At 43.2% G+C, this 22,088-nt stretch overlaps 1 long non-coding RNA gene across 2 annotated transcripts; it reads left to right on the forward strand.

Annotated features, from left to right (window-relative positions):
* The first annotated feature begins 13,353 nt into the window (after positions 1 to 13,353).
* Positions 13,354 to 20,322, forward strand: Gm35208. Of its 2 annotated transcripts, XR_381276.3 has the most exons (5): positions 13,354 to 13,977; positions 14,849 to 14,946; positions 19,270 to 19,471; positions 19,632 to 19,690; positions 19,801 to 20,322. It is a non-coding gene; the product is annotated as a predicted gene, 35208 (long non-coding RNA). The 2 variants fall into 2 exon arrangements; XR_381277.3 differs by lacking the exon at positions 14,849 to 14,946.
* Positions 20,323 to 22,088: the final 1,766 nt, after the last annotated feature.

Here is a 22,088-nt window from a genome sequence, read left to right on the forward strand (position 1 = left end):
CTAGGGGACATTGTCCAGTAAACTGTCTTGTGCATGCAGGGAGCTTGGCATCCACATGGTTTGAAGAAGCAGACTCTAAGAAAGGCCTAATTCCATGGAGTTAGATCTCACTGGCCAACTGACCATGAACATCCACTGATGGCACCAGGATGCTTTGCTGATAATTCCATGGTGGGTGTGGCTGGAGTATATGGAAAGGAGCTGGTGTGGGGTACACTAAGTCAGGTGTTGGTGTGAGGGGAGGACAGTGGGGGTGGATGTCTAGGATAAGAACTGTTGGCCCCAAGTAGACAACGGGAACACTGAGGGACATGGATCATAAAAGTCAAGTGTGACAGCCAGGAAATCTCTTTGGTAATCTGTAAATAGACAGCTATCTCTTGTGGTCTGAGAGCAGATGAGGCAAAGAACAGGCTTAGGGTTGTGTGTGTATCTCAGCAGCAGGACTCAGGCCGGGTGTGGGTAACGTCTTTTTGTCTTTCCCTCCTACTCTTGGCATGCACGGTTCTGTTTACCAAACCTTGTTGAGCCTCAGCATCTTTCTGACTCAACAAGGTACCGTTGCCCACGTATCGCCATCATCGTCTGGCTTTGTGAACTGAAAGAGTTCTTGATTCTGTGTTCATTTATTTATTGTATGGTCAGGCATCCTCTGTAGCAAGAGTTCTGGAAAGCCCAGAGTTTAGTATTTTACCTGGATGCAGTATAAATAGTTTTGAAAGGAAATAGAACTAATAAAGAAGGGATAGAGGGATGGAAGAAAAGGAACCAGGAGACAAAGAAGCCAGTGGATCTCGGGTTCAAATTAAGCCTATAGAATTTCTTGCTTTTCTTCATTTTTCCTATGGGGGGGGGGGAACGACACAAATTCTTTTTGGACTTCAATAGCATGATATATGCAAAGACCCCATTTTCTAATATCTTGCTATAGAATTTCTAGAATATTCTAAGATAGCGCTTGATTGGCTCATTTCAGTTCTCACCCCCAGCCCCCACCTTTAAAAAAATTTCACATTTTATGTGGGTGGGTATTTTGTGGATTTTATGTGGATGGGTATTTTGCTTGTACAATGGGTACCACTTGATTGCCTGGTGTCCATGGAGGTCACGGGGGGGGGGGCAATCAGGTCTTATTAACTGATGAACCATTTTCACACCTCCTGCCTCCTTTCCCTTCCTACTCCCATCCTACAGAACAAGCATCTGAAAGACCTGGGAATCAAACGGCAATGTGTGGCTTGCGTTATGTTTTGTCTTGAGATTGGAATCTTGCTCAGTTGACCCAGACTCATTGTGAATTAGGCTTAAGTGATCCTCCTTTCTCGGACTACCGAGTAACCGGGACTGGGAATTGGACCACTATTCCTAACTTTTTCAGAGAATAAACATGAAGATCTCCTACTAATCTGGATGGTGTGTGTGTGTGTGTGTGTGTGTGTGTGTGTGTGTGTGTGTGTGTAGGGGTGGGGAGTGATGGTGTTGTCATTGTGGTGGTATGTGTGGGAATATGTGTTAGAGGCTGTCCCTTATTGTAGTAAACATGCCCTGGGCTCTCAGGAAGCCACACTTCTGTCCTGGAGTGTTGCCATCATCATTTCTCAGGGGAGGCTACTCTGGGGACCAGGAACTTTGCCAGCTGCTTCTGTCTCTGGCATTTCCCATCTTCATTTGTCTTGTCTTCTAACCTACTGAGAATAGTAAATGTGTTGGGTTTTGTTCATGCAATTATTGATCTATTTATTTGATATTTTAAAAAACGAGAGTGATAATAGCCTTGGAGAAACTTAGACAAAATAGGAAGCAATAAGGAGTCCGGTGTCACTTTCTTTCTTTCTTTTTTTTTTTTTTCAAGATTTATTTATTTATCATATATAAGTACACTGTAGCTGTCTTTAGACACACCAGAAAAGGACATCAGATCTCATTACAGATGGTTGTGAGCCACCATGTGGTTGCTAGGATTTGAACTCAGGAGCACCAGAAGAGCAGTCTTTTACCCGCTGAGCCATCTCTCCAGCCCCAGTGTCACTTTCATTGTTACTGATGCTTACTGGGTGTTCTTACTTTCTTTCTTTTTAAAGCCTTCTTGAATTTAATTGTGTCTTGTCCCAGGCACATTTATGGATAGTTTAAAAAGGCAGAGAGCATTGGCTTTTGAATGTAAACAGTACAGCAATGGTCAAGGACTTCTCGTTCCTACCACTGTTCCTAGAGACATCCACTGTGTCATTGCTTCCGGCAGCTACCTCTCTGATGTTCATGTCCATCTGCCCCACAGAATACTTACATTGCTATTTCTTTTTTTCTTTTAAAAAGATTTATTTATTATTATTATATCTAAGTACACTGTAGCTGTCTTCAGATACACCAGAAGAGGGCATCAGATCTCATTACAGATGGTTGTGAGCCACCATGTGGTTGCTGGGATTTGAACTCAGGACCTTCGGAAGAACAGTTGGTGGTCTTAACCACTGAGCCATCTCTCCAGCCCCACATTGCTGTTTCTTGATATGCTACTTTTAGTCCTGCTTTCTTTCCAATTTCTTGGGAGTCAGAATTTGAGCTCTAACATACTCTGCCACTGGCTGCGAAGCTGCAATCCAATTCCCATGTTTGTCTCTTTTTTTCCCAGTTAATCCTAGGTTGGCTAAATAAATTGATCTCTACTTGCATTTTCTTGCCTAGGTGAATATCATTAGAATACAGCCATGTTGCCTACTATGATTACATCTCTCATACAGCTTCCTGGTGCTTTCCTAGGTCTTAAAATAGTTCCATTTTCTTGACTAAGCTTTCTATGGCTCCATCACATGGTCAGGCTCACCAGTTAGATCAAGGGTTCTCAACCTGTAGGTTGTGACCTCCTCCCCGCCCCGTTTTGGGGTGATATCAAATGACCTTTTCACAGGGATCAAATATCAGGTATCCTGTATATAAGATATTTACATTATGATCCATAACAGTAGCAAAAGCAGCAAAATTACAGTTATGAAGTAGTAATGAAAATAATTTTATGGTTGGAGGTCACTATACTATGAAGAACTGTATTAAAGGGTTGCATCGTTAGGTGGGTTGAAAACCACTGAGTTAGGTGTTATTTCCATCATATATTAATTAGTGCATTCAAATACAAGCAGTTAAGTCTTCCTCTTGGTTCTTGGAGACACCCCCTAGAACGGTCTTCTTATTACAGTCCACGTTGACTGCTCCTGCATATTCACCTGTGTCCTGAGTGACTGTCTTTACTACCATGGTGACTCATCCAATGGTCTTTTGCTTGTTTTAGATTCCCAGAGTCCTGGATATCATAATTTCCAAGACTTTCTGTCCTTTCTCTTTTATAATGTGTGTATACGTATGAGCATGTCCAGAGTGTACAAGTGGGTGTGTATGTATGAGTGTGTGTGTGTGTTGAAGACAGAGGACAACCTTGAATGTCGTACCTCAGAAACTGTCCACTTTGCTCTTCTAAGACAAGTCTTCTCATTGGCTTGGAGCTCACTAACTAAGCGTGGCTATATGGTCATGGAACCCCACGCAGAGATCTGCCTGTCTCTGTCTTCCCAGTGCTGAGATTATACTTGCATGCATGTGGTGGTCTGAATGAGGAATGTCCCCCATAGACTTACGTATTGGATCCCAGTTGGCCTTGCTGTTGGGGAAGGTGGTGTAGCCTTGCTGGAGAAAGTGTATTACTAAGGGTGAGTGTTGAGAGCTCAGTGCCATTCCCCACTTCTCTTTGTGTGTCTGTGGCTGCAGTGGGACCTCTCAGGTTTCTGTTCCTGTTGTCATGCCCACCCTCACCCCAGAATCATGGAGTCTTGTCTCTGGAACTGTAAGCCACGGGAAGCTCTTCTGTAAGATGCATTTGATCATGAGTGTTGTTTTGTTTTTGTTTTTGTTTTTGTTTTTGTTTTTGTTTTTGTTTTTGTTTTTTTAAGCAATAAGAAAATAACTAATACAGTATGTGTGGCCTGGGCTAATTTTTTAAAATTACATTTACTTGTTTATTTTGTGTGAGTATATGCGTGTTTGTGGGTACATACATACCACAGCATGTGTACAGCGATCAGAGAGACAGCAAGCATGAGTTAGGACTCTGCTTTGACTATGTGGGTTCCAGGGTGCAAACTCAGAGCAGGCTGGGTGGCAAGTGCCTTCAGCTGCTGGGTCATCCACCTTGCTGCTCTGAGCTGGGCTTGCTTTCCTAGAGTGCTGGGAATGGCAATCAGGCCCCTGTGCTTTACTGACTAAACGATTTCCCCAGCCTGGTTCTTTTTATTTTAAAATAGCTTATTGAGGAATAATTAACGACTAGCAAACTTCACACATTAAAATACACCCTTTGATGAGGTTTGACATGTGGACCAATGAGTTTGTGACACCATCAGAGTAATCAGGATAAGGAACACATCTGTCACCCTAGTGCTTCTCTAATTCCTGTCTCCTGTCATTCCCCGACCCAGGCAACCACAAATCTGCTTTTTCGTCATGGACTAGCTGTAATCTTATATAAAAATTGATTCATATGACATGGAGTTGTTTTTCTCTGGCATGGTCTTCTCAGCCCTTTTGGAGTGGGTGGACATTTAGCCATGGTCCTGGTTGTATTAACTCTTTTGCACTTCCTGCTGTGATAATGGTAGACCTTACTTAATTCAGATGTTTCATTGTTCTGTCTATTTTCCATTGGAGACATCTGGGTTGTTTCTATTCTTTAGCTGTTACAGTAAAGATGCTTTGAACATTCAGGTAAGAAGTATTGCAGAAATAAATGTATCATTTTGAAATTCTAGGTAAATATCTGCGATTGGGAGAGTAGGATATTACAGAAGTCTGATTTTCTTTCTTTCTTTCTTTCTTTCTTTCTTTCTTTCTTTCTTTCTTTCTTTCTTTCTTTCTTTCTTTCTTCCTTCCTTCCTTCCTTCCTCCCTCCCTCCCTCCCTCCCTCCCTCCCTCCCTTCCTTCCTTCCTTTCATTCATTCATTGTTTTTTATTGATAATTTTTTTTGCTCCTTTTAATTTTTAAACATTTTTGTGTTTTTGAGGATGGATCTCCTGTGAACCAGATTGATTCCCACCTATTTGGTTGAGGATGGCCTTGAACTCTTGATCTTCTTGACCCAGTTATTGAATACATACTATACCACCACATCTGGCTTGCAGGGTGTGTGTGTGTGTGTGCGTGTGTGCGCGCACGCGCGTGCTTGAGTGTGGACACACACATGCCATGCCACTGCACATGTAGAGATCACAGGACAACTTCCAGGAGTGACTTTTGCCTTATATCTGGGTCATTAGGCATGTGGCAACCAAAGCCTTCCAAACTGAGGAGGCAACTCAATTTTTCTCTTTACAACTTAATCAGTTCAGGTATTTGTTACTGGACAGAAAGCTGGTTGATGTATATAATTTTGGTTTTTTAAAAAGATTTATAGCCGGGCGTGGTGGCATACGCCTTTAATCCCAGCACTTGGGAGGCAGAGGCAGGCAGATTTCTGAGTTCAAGGCCAGCCTGGTCTACAGAGTGAGTTCCAGGACAGCTAGGGCTACATAGAGAAACCCTGTCTCGAAAAACCAAAAAATAAAATAAAATAAAATAAAATAAAAAATTTATTATATGTAAGTACACTGTAGCTGTCTTCAGACACAGTGGAAGAGGGCATCAGATCTCATTTATGTATGGTTGTGAGGCACCATGTGGTTGCTGGAATTTAAACTCAGGACCTCTGGAAGAGCAGTCAGTGCTCTTAACCACTGAACCATCTCTCTAGCCCATAATTTTGATTTTTAGAGCTATATAAGTCTCCAAGTCACAAATGTTCAGCTTTTAGCTTTGTTTCTTTCCCCCCAAACTGTTTTTGGGCATTTTAGATCCTCTTCATTCCTATGTAACTTTTAGAATCAGCATGACAAATTTATAGTTATAAAAAACATATAGGGACTTGACTGTCATTGTGTTGAAGCTGGAGAAACTTACTCAGGACTGGCATTAAGAATATTATAATAGGATCAGTGAAGAAATAGCTCCCCATTATTTAGCTGTTATTAAATGACTGTCAGTAGTGGGCTATGGTTTTTCAATAAACAGTCTTCCAGGCCCTTTATCAGCTTTCTCCCTTAGTTGCTAATATTTTTGGATGCTGTAGTAAATAGAATTGGTTTTATTTCAATTTCTGATTCTTTGTTGCAAATGCCTAGGTGTACAATTGAGGGGCTGGGTGTGCTGTTTTAGTCCAATAATCAAACCATCTGTCTGAAAGCTGCGGTAGAAGCTGTGTAGTGAAACTCTGTCTCAAAAACAAACAAACAAAACTCAAAACCCAAAATGGCTATGCAATTGATTTTTGCATATTTATCTTCCTCCTCCCCTTCCTCTTCTTCCCCCTTCCTCCTCTTCTTCCTCCTCTTCCTTCTTCTTTTCTTCCTCCTCCTCCTCTCACCTTTCTTTTTTCTGCTTCTCCTCCCTCCTCTTTCTTTTTCTTTTTTAGGATACTATCTCTGAGTTTCCATCTATGTTGCAGAAGGTACCAAAATTTAATTTTGAATTAATAAAAAAATACTAGTTTTTATTTTAATTAATTAAATTTAATTTTAATTAATAAAGAATATTAGTTAATCCACCCATCTGTTAGTGAGTCCTTGGGCTACTTCTACCTTTGGCTATTGTGAACAATCCTACTCTGAATGCTGGTATGCAAGTATCTGAGACTCTGCTTGCAGCTCTTTAGGGTGTGTGTGCAGGAACAGCACTGCAGACCACAGTAATCCTATGTGTCTACTTTTTAAGGATACCCATACAGTTTCCACAGCAGCTGTATCATTTTAGAGTCTCACTGTGAAACACCAGGGTTCCAGTTCGTCAACTCCCTTGCCAACACTTGCTACTTTCTGATTTTTTTTTTTTTAATTTTTGTTTATGTGTTTAATATACTAGCCATCTAATTGGGAGTGAAAAGGTAATCTTGCTTTTTATTTTAAGTCCAGTTTGATTTAAAATAATGTGTTAAGTCTTTACTCTTATATAACAGATTACTTGAAATAAAAGAGTGTAAAATACTTTAAAACATTAATTGCACTGGTTTCTGAAGGCTGGAAAGCCTGAAGCACCTTAGTGGGAGGATCTGACTCAGGGTGCCTCACAGGTTACTGTGAAGGGGGCTGTATTCTCAGAATATGCTAGGGATTGAAGGGCCTAAATCTGTGTTTACTCAGGAGGCCTTTGGCAGGAGGTCGCCTTCTAATCACAGGAGCCTCTCACAGGACCATTCTGCACTGTTCTTCCGTGAGACGATGGGAGGGAAGACAGAGAGGAGCCTGGAGAAAATGCAAAAGCAAAGCCAGCCTCCCTTGATGACCTGGTCTCCAAGCACACACTGTCCCATCTTTTCCATCCTTTACTGAGTCATAAACCCAGCCCATGCTCAAGGGGAGGCACTCCTGATGTTAGACATACTAGAAGGTGTGCCTCAATGATGGCCACCTGGAAGGTTACCTACCAGAAGGTATTCCGCTCATATTGAACATGGCTATCATGTTTTTTTGGTTAAAAATCTGCCATTTTGAGTATTGGCTTTCTATCTCTGTAATCGGTTCGGTCTCCTTTTCCTGTATTTGTTTTTGTTCACTGAGTTTTTTTTTGTTTTTTTGTTTTGTTTTTGTTTTTTTTTTTGGTACACGACTCTATTCTCACCTCCCTGTTAACTCAATAGCTAAGCTCTTTGTTGTGTTAAACACAACCAAGTTTACTTTGTTGTTTTTATGTTCCACAGTGTATGCCAACAACACGTCTTGTTTGTTGTGTTGAGATAGAGTTTCACTATGAATTGTAGCTCAGGTTTCATTGAGTTTGTAATCCTCCCCACTGCAGAGATTATAGGCAGCACCAGGCCCAGCTTCACAGTATACATTTTTACCTTACACAGACATTTTAAAGTGGTATTCTACTGCTCATGTACTGGGACCTGATTGTTACAGATTTCCATCTCTATTTTCTGCAGAGCTTTGAGCTAGTCTTGCTATTTTACTACTCAATAGTTCACCAATTTGTTAATACTTTACTAGTACTTTTGCTTTAGTTCATTTTATTTTTTTAAAGAAATTTAAATAATAATAATAAAAACAGCTTTGTGGCTAATCATGGCATCGTAGGCCATGATCATAGTCCTAGAACATGGGAGGCTGAGGCAGGAGGATTGCTGAGAACTTGAACCAGCCTGGTCTTCATAGAGAATTGCAGCAGAACCATGGACTCATGGAAAAATATTATCTCATGAACAATAGAGACAACAGAGAGCATTTATCGTCATCCCTGAAGCTGGCATTGCCAGTCTCTCTCGTCCTGTGGGGATGCACATTCCCTGCTCCCATCACTTTTCTCTTGCTTGAAGCACTTTCTTTAGCATCTCTTACAGTACAGGTATGCCACTCAGTCATTTCAGCCTTTACATGGAAAAGTATCGCACTCTTGATTTTTTGGTAAAGTTTATGATGATGATGTCTGCCTGCCTACCTATCATCTGAATGTGTGTGTGTGTGTGTGTGTGTGTGTGTGTGTGTGTGTGTATGTGTGTGTATGTGTGTGTGTGTGTGTGTGTGTGTGCATGGTAAGGTGTACCTGGAGGTCAGGAGACAGCTCTATGAAGTTAATTCTCTCCTTCTACCTTTACATAGGTTCTGAAGATGGAACTCAAACCACCAGGCTTGTGTAGAACACACCCCAGAGCTGAGTGGTCTTAGCGGCCCACATTCTTCATTTTTGAAAGATAATTCACTGGATGATTTCTGTGTCACACATTTTTTCACTCTCCTCTTGCTTAAGAATGTTGCTTCATTTCTTGAGCTTGTGTTACTCAGTGAGAAGTCTTCGCTTATCCTTATCTCTTTTTCCTTAGTATAGAGATAGGCTTCCCCTGAGGTTCTGGTTTTTAGGATTTTTCATCTTATCATTAGCTTGAAGAAATCTGGTGATCCTATTTGATACCATTTTTCCCAATATTCCTTTCAGTCTCCTGGATTTGTGAGTTTATACATTCTGTCAAATCTGGGTGGAATATTTTTCTGCCTCCAGATTTTTGCTTTGGGGGGTTGAGGGCATTAACATTCCAGTGACTCACCTTCACATCTGCCTTTTCTCTTTCCTTAACAATGAGTCACTAAAGCCAGTCCACATTCAAGGGGAAGCCTCACCCATGGCTTACAGTCTAGGTAATCACTTGGTTTTTGGAGTCCACTCCTCAGTAATCCTTCCTTTTGTTTCAATGCTTCAATCTGCCCCACATTTGATTGATGTCTTTTGCTTTGTTTTGTCTTGTTTTGTGAGGATCTAGACTGAATCCAAACTCCTGCGCTCAAGTCATCCTCCTGCCTTGACTTGGCTTGTCAAGTAGTGGCTCATACCTGTAATTCCAGAAGTTGGAGGCTAAGGCAGGAAGGAGGATTGTCAGGAGTTTGATGAGAGCCTGGCTTATAGTGTGAGACTTTCACAGGAAGAAGAGAAAGAGAGAAAGAGAGAAAGAAAGAAAGAAAGAAAGAAAGAAAGAAAGAAAGAAAGAAAGGAGGGAAGGAAGGAAGGAAGAAGAAAGGAAGAAGGAAAAAGGAAAGGAAAGGAAAGGAAAGGAAAGGAAAGGAAAGGAAAGGGAAAAGGAAATGGAAGGGAAAGGAAGGGAAGGGAAGGGAAGGGAAGGGAAGGGAAGGGAAGGGAAGGGGAAGGGGAAGGGGAAGGGGAAGGGGAAGGGGAAGGGGAAGGGGAGGGAAGGGGAAGGGGAAGGGGAAGGGGAAGGGGAGGGGAGGGGAGGGGAGGGGAGGAAAGGGAAGGAAAGGAAGAAAGAGGGTCGGGGTGGCTTGAGTACAGTTTTTCATCTAGCCCTGTTTCTTTTTGTCCAAGTCTTTTATGCTTTATTCTGGATTCTGTCTATGACCACATCTTCAAACTCATTGTCATATTCTGAATGTCCCCTTCATTGCTGTTACAGTACTTTCAGAAGTTTGGACTCATAGAAGGTACTTAGACCAAAATGAGGCACCAATTTCCTGAGTAGGCCAGGAGAGAGCTAAGGACAGAACAGCAGAGGAATTGTGTGAGCCTTTCTTCTTTCTTTGATGCTCTCCCTCCCAACATGTGACAGCCTCTACTAAACAAAGATACCCAAGCAAGAGAGACACAGTAGGCAGCCTCTCTATTCTGCACATCCCTCTAAAACCATGAACCTGATAAACTTCCACAGTTTATAACTCACACAGACTCTGATATTATGTTGTAGGAATGGAAAGGGGACTAAGTCATTCACAGATATCTTTGTCTGCAACGTGCACTGTAACACTAATTCCATCCAAAGTGCTTCTCATATTGGACGTGAAAAGTTTCCCTTCAAGTTTCACATGCTCTTTAGGTACATATTCTATCTCTATACCTGGAATCTTTATGTCCAGTCTCTCCTCTAACCTTTGCTACTTGGGAATGTATAATGCAATTATCATAACTATTTGTGTCTTTGTCTAGTAGTCTAGCCTCTGCTATTTCTGAGTTAGTTCCCCTGGACTGAGTTTTCTTCTTGGTAAGAAAGTCTGTCTTTTGAGTTCTTTTCCTGGTTGTTGTTGTAGTTGTTATTATATATTTAATTAGATGCCACACACTGTTTATTTACTCTACATTGGCTAGATATCCTTGCATTCTTGGAAAAACAAAGTTAAACTACATGGAAGAAATGTGATCTTTTTGATTCTTGCTTTTAGTCTTTCTTCGGCTGGAAGCAAGCAGTGATGAGTCTAGGGTGACTCCCCTAAAGCTAGAAGCAAACTCTTAAGCCCTCTAGCTGATGCCTTATGAATTATGTTCCACGAGCAGGCTCTGGACCCAGCCTTATGCCATCTAAACTTCTCAAGGGCTTACTTCCTCACCGTGGCTGCTTTTCTCACTCATACACAGTGCTAAACACGTACCTGAGTGTTTGAGGGATACCTCTAGCGGATGGAAGATCTCTTCCTGCCTGCTGTCAAGCTCCGTTGTTCTACCTCATGAGTGCTGGCTGCCTTTGTTTCACCTACTTGCTAGGAGCTCAGGGAAGCCCTGGCTTCACCCTTTCATCTCATGGCACGCTTTGTATTCATTCCACCCCAGGATCATTGGTCTCTGCCAGCTGACAGCTAATATCCCAAGAGCCATTGTTTCCCTGAGTTACTTTTGGCTTTGTTGGTTTCAGGTAGGCAGGAAATCAGTCTCATTACTTCATGTCTTCCTCTCTACCTCCTTCCTTCCTTCTGCTTTTTTTTTTCTCCTCCTATTTTGTTCTTTCTTCCAAACATTGAGACATCCAAAACCAGGGGCCTCATACATAGACTTCAGTGCTCATCACTGACTTAGCCTGAGCCCCTCTTTTCTTCTTTTCTTTTCTAATTATTGTTATTGTTTTGAAACAGGTTTCTCCCTATGCAGCCCAGACTGGACTTGAACTCATACACTTCTTGCCTTGGTCTCCTAAGAACTGGGTCACAGGCGTGCCTCACTGCACCTTGCTTCTTTTACTTTATTAACTATTTAGTGGGCTGGTAAGATGACGTCCAGGTGAGGGCACTTACTTCCAGCTCTGGCCATGTGAGTTCAGTCCCTGGAACCCACACATTAAGAAGAGCAAGTGCTACAGGCTGTCCTCTTGCCCTCTGACCTCCACACAGGTGCCTTGGTACAAGCCTACACACACAACTGCAAGTGTAAAAATCAAAAATATTCTTTACTGACAGGGTTTTGTAGCTACTTCCGCAAGGAAGGATTTGTGGTATATGAGTTTCAGAGATCTTCTAAATCTGGCTTTCTTTCTCCACTCACATTTGATTAGTACTTGGACTGGGACCCATTGGATTTTGAAAATATGCTTTCTTGGCACTTGGAAGACATGCATTTTTTGTTGTTGTTGTTGTTATTTTGTTGTTGTTGTCTTATTATTATTATTTGTTGTTGTTTTGTTTTTAAATCATTATCTTTTACCCCTGGAAAACTTCAGTATCTTGTTTCTTGGAAACCCGAGTCTGGAATTCTTAAATGTGGATAAAGATCTTCTGAAAGGTGCCGGTTCCTTCGTTTTTCTCAAATTATTTGGATTTCCTCATCGTGTATGAAGGCTCTACAAAGGCAGAGTGACCCCTGCTCGCCGCGGTTTTCAGACTGAAGCCCCTCAGGGCCATGGTGATGGGAATGGAGACTGCTAACTGGGGGCCTGTCTGGGTGACTGTCAGTATTCCTACCCCCACCCTCCCAACTTCTTACTTTAATAATCAGTTCCCACAATTAAAGTAACCTGTCAAGGAGCCACAGGGAGGTGTGGTAAGGGCCAGATTGGCAGCTTTTGGAGAGTCAGGTCGAGGGGGTGCTGAGGTACGAGGTGCTGTCACTGTGGGGGTCTGTTTGTCTTTTGAGTTTTTAAGATCAAATATCCCCCTGCCCTCACTTGTGCCTGGAGTCTCCAAGACACGGCCATCTACAACTCCGTAAGCAGGAGAGGCTCTGCCCTTCTGCCAAAACATATAAGTGGGCATCTGGTGGGCTCATTGTTAACTTTCGGCATGTAGGCCCTTTCTGAATCTCCAGAAAAAGCTGGTGCCACCGATTTTGAGCCAGCCAAGTGCTTGGGCTTGCACTGACTTTTTTCTGAGTACTCCCGTTGAAGGGAGTTAGAATCACGTTTCTCCTCTCAAGTCCCTCCATCAGACACAGCTAATCAATCCATAGATTTCATTGGCTCCTTGTGGGCAGTTGTCTCCTCTCGACTTTGCTCAACCCACCCAGGAAAGCTAACCGGTCCGCTGAGTCAGGCACCACTAATATATCTGTTTTCCAGCTTCCAAGACTATCTCGTCTGTTGCATCACCTCCTCGGCTCCCTTTGTCCTCGAGGCCTGTGCCTTTTACATTCCTGTACTATCTTTTGAGCGGGATTCCAGGAGGCTGTGGAGATAACGCTTGTGGCCATGGGGCATTTACTGGAAAAGCCAAGACAGGGTCCCGGGCAGTCTAGCAGGAAGCACGGCAGGTGGTGATCACGCAAAGGAGCCCATTCTCTTTTCCGGCTGGAGCTGACTAAGCTCCATTGTCGGGGCTAGCTCGAAGGAGAGTGGGGCAGAGACCACAAATTTATCGCTGAGCAGCTGGGGCGCTCCTTATCTCGTCATAGCTCTTAGGACCCATTTCATTCCAAATACCTGTGCTTGTGCCTGCTCCATGCCAAGCCCACCGACAGCCGTGCAACCTCAGAACCCTCATTTTATTCGCTGTGAGAGCTCAGAGAGCAACTTCAATTGATCTCGACTCTCCAAAGACGTCATAAACACTTCTCCTTTTGAGTTACCTGAGACCAGTGACCAGAGGAAGCCATGCTAACCGTGGTTTGATATTAAAGACTAAGGGGGTGCGGAATTACTGACTAATCTAGGCTTTCTGGTGGAGAACATTAGTTGAACAATGCCCCTTTGAATTTTCGGAAGCAGGCCACAGGATCCTGCCTACTCTGGGATTGGAGCAGACCCTGGAGGCCAGTTGGAGGCCTGGTAGAGTCCTATTTCCAGAGCTTCCGATCGGAGTGATTTACATTTCAAAGGCTTCAGGATCCACTGCAAAGAAACACTTTGGGGAAAGACTATTTCTAATTCCCAATGACTGAAAAGGCTAGGTAATTGCTGGCCACCCAGCTGAGGCCTATAAGCAAGAATTTCACAGGGAAACAAGAGAAGGTCACGTGCAGCCAAGCGAGAGCGGAGACTGCAACATGCAGGGGAGCAAATATGGGAGCCAAAATCAAAAGCACGGCGGCTATGGCTACAGCTTACCTGAATTCTAGCCTTCCACATGTAGCTACCTTCCACATGTAGCTACCACCGAGCTTCAGAACACAGAAGAACTAAGTGTTAAAGGACAGGTGTTCTGTAAGTGGCCAGATTCGTGAAGCCTACATCAGGATCAGAAGCTAGGTAGACGTCTCATCTCCTGGTATGGTGTTCCCTTTAGAACATAACTTTCTCAAAGCACCGCAGTTACCATTGTTGAGGTCTCCCTTTGGATCAAGAGACATTGAGAAAGTGGGATATGGGGAAATGTGTCTCGAAATTGAAGATCACTCCTCAAGTTTTCTTCTTTTATGTTTAATTTGAAGCCCCCCCCCCCTTCTAATTGCATTGATTTATATTGTATGCAAATACATGTGGGTACTCCTGAGGAGGTCTGAAGGGGTCAGAGGACAGCTTGGGAAGGTTGGTTCTGGGTAGAGCTCAAGTTCTCAGGTGTGGCAGCAAGCACCTGATCAGCTGAGCCATCTCATCAGTGGGATCCTGGGATTAAACTCAGGTCTTCAGGTTTCTGTGGCAAGTGATTTTATCCACTGAGCCTCCTCATGAGCCCTTATAAGATCCATATTTAATGAAATGGGATAGGGGACTAGAAAGTGTGATATAAATGAAAGAAGAGGAGGAGGAAGAAGAAGAGGAGGAGGAAGAGGAGGAAAGAGCATTGTTTTTTGTTGTTTTGTTTTGTTTTGTTTTTGTTTTTTCGAGACAAGGTTTCTCTGTATAGCTCTGGCTGTCCTGGAACTCACTTTGTAGACCAGACTGGCCTTGAACTCAGAAATCCGCCTGCCTCTGCAGGGCTGAGAAAAGAGAATTGTAAAAGGGAAGTTAACAAATGATCCTGTTTTTGAATGAATAACATGTACTCAAATGCAGAACATTTTAAATGTGCATCAAAAATCAACAGCTATTATCTTGGACAATGAAATTATTGTCTTCTGTGTTAGTCTATATTTTCTAGATCTGAATATATATAATTTTTAGATCAAATAAAAACATGTAAAGTTACGTTTCTGAAGTCTATCAGCAGACATTGTGGAACAGTGCTGTGGACCAATTCCAGGTCCTGGGGACACACACTACTCTGCCACTGACTTCTTTGGATACATCTTTCCAGGTCAGTCATTTTGCACATGGTACTTAATGCTTAAAAAAAACAAAGGTTAAATGTCTTTAAAAAAAATTACTAAAACTGAGCTATTGTATTGTTTTCTTACTTTTGGTCACAAAACAATCTATCAGACAATAAGAGATTTTATAAACTTTGAAGGCAGAACTAAAGCTGTCATTAGAGATCTTGGCTTACAAATTTAAAACGAAGCTGTGTCTTATTTTCCCCATTGAGCCACTTGACCACAAGACTAACAAAACCAGCCTTGATTTCTTTGGATGGCTATACTTTTTAGACTTCAACCCAAACACTAATTAAAAATTTTTATAAGAAGCCAGATGAGGAGTCTCACACCTGTAATCCTAGCACTTGGGAGTCTGAGGCAGAAGGATTTCAGTAAGTTTCATGTGAACCTGAGCTATAGTGTGAGACCTTGTCTTTAAACAGGAGAAATAGAATAAGGATATGGAGAAGAGGATGAGAAAGACAAGAAGGAAGAGGAGGAGGAGGAAGAAGAAGAGGAAGACTAGAAGGAAGAGGAGGAGAAGGAAGAGGAAAAATTTGTAAGAGGCAACTCTGAATGTTAGAACCAAAATCAAAGAAAGCTTAGGTGGTAAATACATAGGGTTATCCAAACCACTATGCCCATGAATGAAGACAGCATTATCATTACATGAGCCAACTAGTAGAATCCAAGGCTTTCCACTGCAGACTGGGACTTTCAGTCAGTGTACGAAGAAAGAGAACCTTGCCTAAAAAGCCATACGGTGCTAAGTGGTAGAATGGGGCTGAGTGTGTGTTTGAGGTTGGTACCAGGTCATCCATCTCATTCCTTGATTAGAGAAGCCTAGGTTTAGGCAGAGTTGGGAGGAATCACCTCCAGTGACAATGAGGTGTGCTAGAGGCCCTAATAACTGATGATCCAATGCTAAATGACTTTCACTAATTGTTTTCTGTAAGAAACAAAATCCTTCCCCCTAGGCTACCAAGAGGGAAATTAAACAACCCAAGGAAACAGAGACCTGCTACAAAGACCTGGCTTTACTTCATAGCCTGGCTTCTGCTATCAGTTGGGAGTGAGGGTGGGGAAGTGGGAAGTGGGAAGTGGGAAGGGGGAAGAGAGAAGGGGGAAGGAGGAAGGAGGAAGGAGGAAGGGGGAAGGAGGAAGGGAGGAGGTGGTAGGGGGTGTGAGAAGGGGAAGGGTAGAGGGTGTGTGTGCTATTCATCTTCATCCACTTCAGTTTGTTCAATCTTCAAAGCTCAGAGAGTGATAGTTTCCTCATATGGCAGAGTGGGTGCTCAGTACACAGTGACAACTACTGTTGTTTCACTGAGTTGACTTGCATTCCCATGTGGTCATATGAGTGCAGAATATACTTTCCGGTCTCAGCTATGAGATGTTACATCCAGTTCAGTGACCTTAAGTGACTCGAATTATCACCACCACCCACCATTCATCGCCACAACTTTCTTCTTTTCCTAAAATAGTCTTTCAATTAGGGTACAGATTGGTGGGTTTTGTTATGACATTTCCATACATAGATATCATTATTTCTTGCTCAGTCTTGTCTTTCATGCAATTCTTCTCAATCATGTGGCCTGTTTCCCAGTGGTTCCCTTTATCTCCCCTCCCCAACAGTGTCCTTTCTGCCTTTGTGACACTTAAGTATACATATCTACATATATATGTGCATATGAATTTAAATGTAAATTCCACATATGAGAGAAAATGTAAACATTTGTCTTTTTCCTCCCTCTTATCATCATTCCATTCTCCCCTGCCCCCCTTTGGCCACATCCACCCCTGACATTCCTCCTTCTATTTTCATGTCATTCATATATTCATTCATATATATATATATATATATATATATATATATACATATATATATACATATATATATATATATATATAAAACACAAATTTGCATATGAAAAAAAGCATGCAGAATTTGTCTTTCTGAATCTGACTTTTTGAGATTGAATTTGCTCAGCGCGATGAATTCCAGCCCCATCCATTGTTCCACAAAGTTTGATCTTTTTTTTTAACAGTTGAATAAAAATCTAAGTAGTGTATGTTGTATATACTTTATCACATACTATACGTTTTTGTCCTTTCATCTGTTGATGGGCATCTAGGCTGCTTCTTTATGTTGGCTGTTATGAATATTAGTCATATCATAGCAGTAATACACATGGATGTCCAAATGTCTCTGTGGGACTGTGACTTAGATTTCCTTGGTTATGTTTCTTGGAGTGGTATACCTGGATCATAGGGTGCTCTAGTATCAGGTTTGTTTGTTTGTTTGTTGTTTTTCCCTTTCCCTTCTCCCTCTTGCTCCAGCCCCTGCTTGCTCCGGTCCATTTCAGCAGCCCAAGTTTTTTGTTTTTTGTTTTTTAAGACTTTTTCCATATTGATTTCTACAGGGGCTGCACCAGTTTAAAGTCCCACCATCAGGGATAGGGGTTCCCAGTTGCCCACATTCTCACCAGTGTTTGTTGTAATCCTTTTCCTTTTTCTTTTGGGGAGACAATATTGTCCTGAATGCTGGAGATTACAGATGTGATCCCCCATGCTTGTTTTTCTAATAGCCACGCTGATTGGGATAAATAGATTCTCCACCCCCCCCTTTAATTTGCATTTTTCTAATCGCTAAAATGTTGACTATTTCCCTGCACAAGCTTGTTGGGTCACTTGTAGTTATTCCTTTGAGAATAACTATCTGTTCATTTCCCCACTTGTTGACTGAAGGATTCTGTTGGTGTTTAATTTTTTTCGGTTTGATGTATTCTAGATATTAATTACCAGTCAGAAGGATGTACAGTTGGATGGTCTTTCTCTCATTCTGTCTTTTTGCTTTGCTGTGCCAAAGATTTTTAATTTCATATGCTCCCCATGCCTGGATCTTGCTTTGTTTCTTCTGTTGTTTCAGAGTTTCAGGTCTTACATTAAGATCTTTGTTCAGAGTGGAGACACAGATCTAGTGTCAGCCTTTTGTATGTGACTATCCAGGTTTTCCATGCCATTTGTTGTAGAGGCTGTCTTTTTGTCAATGCATATTTTTTATTTCTTTGTCAAAAATTGGGTGGTCATAGCTGTGTGGGTTTATTTCTGGGTCCTCTATTCTATCCCACTGGTCTCTGTCTATTTTTGTGCCGGTCTCATGCTATTTTTGTTACTGTAGCTGCATGTATGTGTGTGTATAGTAATACACTATTACAGTAGTTTAATTTGAGGTCAGGTATTGTGATTCCTCCTGCTGCACTGTTTGTGTTCAGGATGGGTCTGGCTGTTTAGAGTAGTTTTTTGCTTCTGGATGCATTTTAAGAACATTTCCATTTCTTCAGACAGAAGCTCCATACAACTGCCAACTCTTCTCCGATCCTAGCTCCTGGAAACCACTTGTCCACTTTTTGTTTCTAGGATTTAACTAGTCTAGGTGTCTTATCTGAGTGAAACTGTATAGCATTTGCCCTTTCGTCTCTTTCTTCTTTCCTTTAGCATGATGTTTTCAAGGTTAACTCATGTTACAACATCTACCTGAATTGTAATCCTTTCTAAGACTCAATAATATCTCACTGTCTATGTGCATAACCCATTTTGTTTACCTACCTGTCAAAAGATATTTGGGCTGTCTGTCACCTTTTCACTGGGATAAATAATGAATGCCCTGTCAGCATATAGACTTCTTCATATCTCAGATTTTAATTTGTTTGTGTGTATATACATACATTCACACACACACACACACACGGAAGTGAAATTTCTGGGTCATATGCTTGAACATTGACTCTCAAGTAAAGACTCTCTGTAGTGTGACCTGGGGTAGGGTGATCTGGGGTAGGTGCTCCTTTCTGTATGTCACTGGAAATGAAAACTTGAGTTAGGCATCACTTACAGGACAGGGATGGTATATTGGTATGAGAGATAAAGAAAAGAGTCCGTTGGCTATGCAACAGCTATTCACAAGTTAGAGTGGCTGAAAGATTTGTCCTGTTAAGGTGGCCTCTGAGGATTGCCTCTGGCCTGCGAGAGACCCTGGCATAGCTGCATTCCCTAGTATATAGTGTCCCCCCACCCTCCACTTCCTGCAAGCAGATTGTGTTCCTGGAAAGTTATGGTGAGTACTATTTTAGAGCTCATTATTCAAGGAACCCTGGGGTGGTTCCTTCTGGAAAAGCAAGGCTTTGTTGGTGGAGGAAATAGCAAGTTCTAAATGACTTGCCATAAATCTGAGCCTTGGTATACAAGCTCTGGCCTAGTGTGGGATGTCACGGTTGATAGGCTCCTCTCACTCTGCCCGTCCCTGTCACCTGGTGTTTATCCAGGTGTCACCAGGTACAAAACGGATCCTTTCCTTCAGAAGAGAAGCAGTGAGTTTTGTTGCAGCACATGGGCTTGGAAGACTTCCGATCCTGCCTTCCTGGTCATTCTCTGCTGTTATCTGAGTAACACTGACCAAGTGACTTATCCTCTTTGGGCCCTCACTTCCTCATCTGAAAAACATAGATGGCGTGCGGGAAGGATTGGGTAAGCTGACGCTGTTTAGCCCATGACAGAGAGACAATTAGCCTGCTCACATGAGGAGGCCTGGGAAGAATATACTCAGGAAACCTGGGATTTCTTGTTTCAGAATGGTTTTGATGAGGCTTTCAGACCAGCAAACATTGTTTTTTTTTCTTTTGAGCAGCAATGCCAGGATGAAAGATCTTTCCTATGGGTGGACAGCTTTCTGCAGGCCTCCCTAGTGTAAGTAAGGCTCCTGGCTGATTTGTCTGCCTTTCAAACCAAGCCTTTGTTTCACTGTCCTTACTGTGCGCTCTTGTCCTTTTGATCACTTGTTCTTTATAACAAAACAGGTGCCAAGTTCTACCAACAAGCAAGAGCCAAGACCACGGAAACTGTGACCAGCATAATACAAATTGTGTTTTCTGAGCACTGGATTAAAAAAGAACCTCTAAGATAAAAACTGGAAGTAGTTTTCTCAAGAGGGGACTGCTGCTGCCCCATGGAGTCAGGACAAAGCCCTGCCGTCTGTTTGGTGCATTGTGGAATCTCACATTGCTCACATTCCGCCAACCCTCGAGATAGGCAGCACTATGACCATTGTCCTCATTTAGGACCTGCAAAAACTGAGTTCCAATCAGTAAAGCCAGTTGCCCCAGGAAACGAGCTGATGGGTGGATGAGGCAGTATCTCCTCTGGCCACAGCAGGCCAGCAATCCTGAGCCACTCTGTAGGCCTGCAATGGAGGGAGGCTCTTATACTCTAACCATCAGTGTTAACAAACTGAGAGACCCTTTTATGGTCCCAGGCTTATAGCTGGTGTGTGTGTGTGTGTGTGTGTGTGTAGCCATGCAGATGGTTAGCTCATTAATAAATAATAGCCACCATTCTTGACATTTCCAGGGTCAGTTGTGCAACAACTGAAGATGGAATTCCTCAGTGCAGGAAATAGCCTGCACAACAAAGCACTCTTATCTCAGGGGAGGCAGCTGAGATTTCTTGGGCTCCTGCGCCTTCTCTGGCTTGGTTAGTTTTACCCTCAGGGACCCGTCCTCAGACAGGCGCCAGAGCCTCTAAGAGGGTAGGGCTCACAGACCAGCTGAACCCCAGCCTCGCCTGTACTCAACATTCCCAAACATCTGTGGAATGAAGGATGAACCAATTCTTGGCCTTGCCATTCCCATCTGTGAATCAGGACAATAATGGTGTGTGAATGTGTGCACTGTGACAACTGAAGGAGAGATCAGCCCAGCTGTCTAGGCACTTGGAACCAGCTATTAGGTGGTGTGGTGATGGCTTTGCCCATTGGCTAGCTGGGGAGAGGGAAGAGGGGTCTTTAGGTGTTAACCAAGAAGGCTTCAGTGAGCCCAAGATGATGCACTGAGGAAATTTTGTGCACTACCATCTACAGCAGGGGCTATAAAACTCCAGGTGGCAGGAGTCTTGGGGCAAAGTAGATTAGAAAGAGGTTCTGTCACACCTTTCTAAGCTGCCTCATGCTCACCTAGGCTCCTGGGAAGCTTGGTTCTGCTCTCTCAGGAATGAGGATGTGATGCCCCAGGACCTCCCGGGACTTTGTTTCTGTGATTCACAATCGGGAAAAATGAGTCTTTTCCGCCGTGGCCAGGATGACCTCCACGTCCAGTCTTTTTGGCAAGTATCTTTGCATGCACTGCAGCATGTGCTCATGTGTGTGTGTGTGTGTGTGTGTTTCTACCATGCTTCCAATCCTATTTCTCTGAGTGTCTGACTGTGGGGTTCATCTCCATGAACCACTATAGTGGGACTCCACCTGCCTGCTAGTTGATCAGGTCTCCCTTGTGGCCTGCCCTTTAGCCTGCCTGTCAGAAAGCTCTTCTGGTCTCTGGCTGAGGTCAGGGGCTGTCACGTGGCAGGGAGAAGAGTGGAGTGCTAACAACTGCCTGACAGCTGGTCACAGCTGGTGACAGCTAGGCTGGCTTGGGCGTGGGAAACACGATTCAGGCAGCAACAGCTGGGAAGAGGACCACACTCAGAAGACGAGCTGATGAGCCACCGTGCCGTGTGCAAAGGGCAAGACCCCACTCCTACCACCCTCTCTTGGACAGGGGCCAGCACAAGGGGTGGCTCAGAGCCTGCACTCCCAACGTTCTTCTCAGAGCCTGGTCAGAGACTGTTCTTTCCGGAGGTTCGAGGAACCTCTCCGGAGGTTCGAGGAACTCCTCCTTGCTCCTGCCCAAGCACGATGTGGGTTTCATTGATGGGTTCCTCGGGGTAGCAACACAAGGGGTGTGCACATCTTGGAGCGTGCTTACTTAGAAGCTGTGCATGTCGCCTTGCAGCAAAGGGGCTCCGAAAGGGGGAGGGGCCTATCAGAAGCAGTGAGAGCCGCCTGACTCAGATGTTGGCAACCAAATTCACATCCTCTGGAAGCCACAGTAAGTGGCTACAGAAGTTTGTTTGTTTGTTTGCTTGTTTGTTTGTTGTTTATCAGGCCTGGGATTGAATGCAGGACTGCACACACTAAGCAAGGCAAGCCTGGGGGATGAGCTGAAACCTGTAACCTACTCACTGCGTCTCCCAGAAGGCTGTGGTGCTGTGAGCTCACCTCCCTACCATTTTCTAGCAACGCAGACTTCGCTGCCATTCTTCACTGCATGAG

This window comes from Mus musculus, chromosome 12, assembly GCF_000001635.26.
Source record: "Mus musculus strain C57BL/6J chromosome 12, GRCm38.p6 C57BL/6J".
Taxonomy (NCBI): Eukaryota; Metazoa; Chordata; class Mammalia; order Rodentia; family Muridae; genus Mus; species Mus musculus.